Below are 6,126 nucleotides of genomic sequence, written 5' to 3'. Positions count from 1 at the left end.
GGTAATCATTCTGGTGCATTTTATGTACTCTATTTTTTTTTTGGATAAAATTTGTATTTTGTATACATACATTTAAGAATGACACAAAATTAATACGAAAGTAGAGAAAATTATAAACTTTCTGTATTCATTACAAACTTCAATAATTATAAACTCACAGCCCAGATTATTTTATTAGTAACTTCTCCAAACTCTCCATTTACTGCCACTCTACCTGTATCATTTCGAAGCAAATTCCAGACTTCATTGTTTATCTTGTCTATATATCTTATATAAATGGTTTTTTATAGTATACTATTGATTTTTTTATTTTTTCCAACAAACACACACATTTATTTGAATCCTTGTTCATTTTTAAATTAGGTTATTTGTCTTTTAATTATTGTGTTGTAAGAGTTCTTTATATATTCTTGATACTAGTGCTTTATCATATAGATACTATGTGTTTCTCAGCTCTGCTTTTTGGTGACCCATCTTTGTGATAGTGCATACATCTAGTCTGTTACTTCTTACCCCATTATGGTACCTTGTGGTGTATCATATATTGTGTATCCATTTTCCTGGGGTGGGAGTGGGGAGATATGTGGATTAGCTTCTTTCACATCCTATCACAAATAAAACTGCAATAAATATCTTTATATATGTTTCCTAATAGACCTGTGTGAGAATTTCTTTGTGGTATTTGCTTACATGTAGAGTTTTTGAGGTCAGAGTATATAATTCATTTAAGTGCTGCCAGTGATTGGTGCAGATATTCTAGAGAGCAGTCTGTACAGGCACCAGGAAATGTTGGCATTGCCTAGCCATTTCCCCTCAGTTTATTAGGCATAAAATGATACAGTATTATTTTACCTTGCATTTTTCTGATTTCTAATAGGTATGATCATTCTTTCATATGCATATTAGCTTTTTGGGTTTCCTTTTCTATAAATTGTTAATATTCTTTGACCATTATCTCACCGGAGTTTTGATCTTAGTGATTTACAGGAATTCATCATTTTTAAAATATGTTAGGTCCTTATTAAGTTTGAACATTGGTAATGTCTTCTTAATCTGTCATCTGTTTAGCTCTTTTCATGGTATTTTTGTATAGACATTCTTAATTTTGGTATAGTCAAATTCCATTTTTTTTTTTTTTTTTGCATTGTGGTTTGTGTTTGTCATTCTAAGAGATTCTTTTCTGCCTTTACCTTGAGGCTATCCTTCCATATTTTCTTTGACTTTCTAGTTTTCCTTTTATGTTTAGGTCTTTATTCCATTTGGAGTCTGCTTTGGAGTTAAATAGGACTCCATTTAAATTTTTCTCAATGCATAAACAAGTTTTCCCAGCCCTATCTAAGTAATTACCCTTTCACCATTGATTTGTGGTGACTTTTTTAAAAAAATTACATATTAAGTTCCCATATGTAAATGTGTCTATCTCAGCTCTCTATTCCATTAGATCATTTGTCTGCTTTTGTACTAATACCATACTAATTTTTATCAGTTTTTACAGTATATCTTCATGTCTGTAGACATTTTCTTAATTCTTTTCAAGGATGTTTGTTAATCATGTACCTTTATTTTCATACACATCTTATCTTAAATGAGTTCCTTGAATCCAACTGGAGTTTGGATTAGGGTTACATTAAATTTGATTAATCTGAAAATGAAATAGTATCTTATAATGATTCCTCCCACCTGCAATTATGGAAATCTCTATATTGGCCATCTTCTATGTCCTTTATTAAATTTTAAAAAGATTTCTCCATAGAGGACTTAGTTTCTTTAAGCTAATACCTGGGCACTTTATTTTTTCTATTGCTATTAAGAATGGTAACTTTGTTTTCTGGACACATTAGATCTAGAGAATTGCTACTGATATATTTTTGTAGATTGATTAAAAAAAAAAAATCCAGTCTTACCGAACAATCTCATTTATTTCTCTTCCTCCTCAGTATTTTTTTTTTTTTTTTTTTTTTTTGCGATTTCTTTTGTATATATCTTAGACTTGGGAATTCTTTCCTATTTCTGGGTCACTAGTGCTTTGTTTTTAATTTATGAATGGATATTGAATTTTAGCAAAAAATATTTTGCCTCTGTTGAGATGATTGATTTTTCTGCTATTAGGCAGTTGTTGGCATTTACATCGTTGATATTCTTTTGGAAACTTTCTCTTCCCATTGTTTTGAGTTCTTTAATATGAACTTTCAACTCCCTAAGTCTTTAGCTTTTTCCATACTATTTACTTCTAATATTTTGATTTTTAAAAGGTTCACCCTTTGGCACTTACAAAGCTTTTTTATTGTGATAACTTCTAACCCGAGAACTGCACTCTTAAATTTTTCAGTGTGTAATATAGTGTCAACTGTAAGTACAGTTTTTACAGCAGATCACTAGAATTTACTCATGTTGAATACCTGGAACTTTGTATTATTGAATAGCAACTCCCTACTTCTCCGTTTTTAGTCACCGAAAACACCATTCTAGTCTATTTCTATAAGTTTGACTATTTTAGATAATTCATGTAAGTGGGATAATGCAGTGTTTACATTTCTATGACTAGCTTATTTCACTTAGCACAATGTCCTCCAGGTTCATCCATATTATCACATATAGTAGGATTTCCTTCTTTTAAGGCCGAATAATGTACCATGTGTACATATGCCACTTTAAAAAAATTTGTTCTTCTGTCAATGGACATTTAGGTGGTTTTCATGTCTTGGTTATTGTGAATACTGCTTCAGTAAACATGGGAGTGCAGCTGTCTTCAGGATTTCTATTTAAATTCTTTCAGATATATACCTAAAAATGGGGTTGTTAGCTCATGTGTAGTTCCATTTTTTACTTTTTAGAGCAAGTATCATACTGTTTTCCATAGTGGTTGCACCATTTTGCATTCCCACCAATGGTGTGTAAATTTTCCAATTTCTCCACATCCTAGTCAGCACTTATTTTTTCTTTCAATTGTAGTTATGGTAACAGGTGTAAGGTGATATCTTGTGGCTTTGATTTGCATCTCCCTGATGATAAGCATCTTTTTATATATCTGTTCACCATTTGTATGTCATCTTTGAAAAAGTCTATTCAAGTCCTTTGCCCATTTTTCAAAAACCAAGTTACTTTTTTTTTTTTTTGCTAATGAATTGTAGGAATTTCTTATATATTTTGAATATGAACTCCTTATCAGATATAGGCATGCCTCGTTTTACTGTGCTTTGCTTTATTGTGTTTCACAGGTATTGTGTTTTTTACAAACTGAAGGCAAGACCCTATACTAGCAAAAATATTACAGCTTGCTTTATTGCAATACTCACTTTATTGCGGTGGTCTGGAAACAAACCTGCAATATTTCCATAGTATGCCTGTATGTGATTTGTAAATATTTTCTTCCTTTTTGTGGATTGCCTTTCCACTCCATTGATGGTTTTGTTTTCTGTGTAGAAGTTTTTTAATTTTGTAGTCCCATTTATCTATTTTTGTTGTTTGAGCTTCTAGTGCCCTATTACAGAAATCAGTACCTAAACTAATGTCACGAAGCAGAAATATTCTAGCTCTCCCTCTTCATTTCCTCCAGTCTTTCATCAGTGACTCCCATTAACTGACAGTACCTGGAAGGGAGATGATGAAGGAGCTAAGTCAGGGGAAGGGTAGGAAATAGATCTGAGGACAAACAGGCAAATGTCCAGCCCAGGTAGGCAGGAGTAGAGCATGTCTCCTGTCCTCTTTTCTTTCTGCTCTAGAATAACTCTCTTCCTACCCAGCTAATCAGGGCTGGAAGAAATACCTTATCTCCTTATTCGTAAGCAGTTCCTAATGTTTCTATCTCCAATAGCCTATCAAATCTTGGAGCTAAGAATGCAATATATTTTTCTCCGCCATCTATTCCACTGCACTAAACTGTTGGATTACCTATTTAAGGAGAATAAAAGGAGGGCTGCTTAGTGGGTAGTACTGGTCCCAGAGTTTGTATAGGGTTTGAATTTCCAGGTAGGATTTAGATAATATAAACCACAGATCTAGTACACACAACCGTACGTAGTGCACTCACCTGCTTCAAATACATTATACCTTTATTAAAGGTATCGATCAAAACAACAAATCTCCATCAGAAAATTATGCTTTTGTTAAATTAGCCTGGGTTCGCATTAGCTTTTTTAGGCATTTCAGTACAGCTATTTGGAGTTTGTCCTCTTTATTGCATCAACTGCCGACAAGCTTGGCTTCACAAAACATTCTTGAATATTTCATTCTTTTGGTCATAAAATCCAGGTTCTTTTTAACTCTATTAACTATCTTTGGGAGATTACTAGATCTTGATTCTTTCCTGTAACAAATTATTCCTCATAGCTTACCTGCAAAGTTGACAAACATGCTTTTAATATCTTTTTCCAGGATATTGATAAAATACTAATTTTGTTGAATTTCCTTAACATCTACTCATTAACTGGCCCTCTTTTGGCATAATTGTTCAATCAGAATCCTGCCTAGCCAAATTTCTGCCAATCCGCATTTCTCCATCTTATCCGGGGGTGATATCTGTAACATATCTATGATCAATCAATGTCACAGACTTATTTTTTAGGTAAATCTACTCATTTGACAGGGCTTGTTCTTATTCCTACCACTTTATAGTGATGGCTACTTTCTGTAAATGCTCACAAATCATTCGCTAGCTTATTAGTAGAGTTTCATGGAAAAATGAAATAAACATACTGTCTACTGCTCAAAGAAAACATACTAGTCTATGGCTATGCCACCCTGAACAAGCCTGGTCCCATCTGATCTCGGAAGCTAAGGAGGGTTGGGCCTGGTTAGTACTTGGATTGGAGACCACATAGGAAGACAGGTGCTGTAGGCAGAAAAAATAAAAAGGGATTGTAAGCTGACAAGGTCTTTGCAGTTTGTGAGGTCAACCAAGGGTTGCCTTGCCTAAAAAAAAAAAAAAAAAGAAAAGAAAAAAAGAAAGAAAAAAAAACATACTAGGTGTTTTTTCTTTTATAAACTGTTTTCATTTTCTGTGACTCCACAAAGAAGAAAATTGGTAATGGGAATTCATAGGAAAGATTTTGTAGTATGAATTCATAATACAGATTTTTCTGGGGGTGGAAACAAATGAAATGTTCTTTCCATATTTGGAAAAATATAAGGCATAAAGAACTAATAAAATCATACATAATTCTATTGTATCAGATAATAATTACATTCAGTGGTAAGTAACAAAAACTTGAAAGACTATGGCTTAAATCTGGTGTTTTATATACTTGGTAAAAACTCAAGAGGTGGGCAGCGCAGAGCTGGAATGGTATTTGGTGATCCTGTTAGACCTAAGCTTCCTCTCTTGTTCTGCTCATTTCATGGTGGCAAGGTGGCTTCCACCTGCAGCCTTGTGTGCACATCCTGGGCAGGAAATAAAGGTATGTGCCCACTTTTCTGGTTTGTGGTGGGAATAAATATAAATCGTCTCAGCTTGTGCCAAAATAGTATGCAATAATCACCTCAGGTTTACAATTAGGAAAATGGAGGCCCAGTTCCCCAAGACACACAATTAGTGAAGCAGGAAGTCTGGGGTACAATTACACATTTCTCTAACTCTCATGTTCATGCTCTTTCTAATATATTACCATTTTCCTAGCAATTGTTAAGTTTTTTGACTTTAAAAATGCCACAGTTCTTGTTTTTGTCTTATTTCACCCAAGAACCAATGTAAGCTTCCTCAAAACAACTTGAATTGTTTCATGTAAATCCTGCCTCATTCATAACTAGAATTATCTCATGTAACTCCCCATCCTCCAATTCATAATGAGAATTGTCTGTTCCTAGGAGCAACTTGACGTACATAGTGTGGTCTGGGAGCCCTCTCCATTAGATTTGCCTGGAGATGGTGGTGAAGGATTGTTAACAGCACAGATTACTGGACCTGATCCCAGATCCAGTGAGTCAGACTCTTAAAGCTAGGTCCCCTGCAAATGCATTTTTAATAAGCTGGACAAGTGAATGTCATGACCATTAAACTTTCAGAACCACTATACTAGAGGATAATTTTCACTGAGAACAAATTGAATTGCAGCTGCTTCCAGGTCATATAGTACTTTGGGGTAAAATTAAGCAAGAGTATCATCCTGTCTTACAGCAAAGGGTTTTTTT

General features: G+C 34.0%; 1 pseudogene; it reads left to right on the top strand.

Annotated features, from left to right (window-relative positions):
• Positions 1–4,722: 4,722 nt before the first annotated feature.
• LOC118601480 lies at positions 4,723–4,840 on the top strand (annotated as a pseudogene).
• The last annotated feature ends 1,286 nt before the right edge of the window (positions 4,841–6,126 follow it).

This window comes from Rousettus aegyptiacus, unplaced genomic scaffold (genome assembly GCF_014176215.1).
Source record: "Rousettus aegyptiacus isolate mRouAeg1 unplaced genomic scaffold, mRouAeg1.p scaffold_m13_p_3, whole genome shotgun sequence".
NCBI lineage: Eukaryota > Metazoa > Chordata > Mammalia > Chiroptera > Pteropodidae > Rousettus > Rousettus aegyptiacus.
Note: the sequence above shows the minus strand (reverse complement) of the source record. Positions and strands in the feature narration are given on the sequence as shown.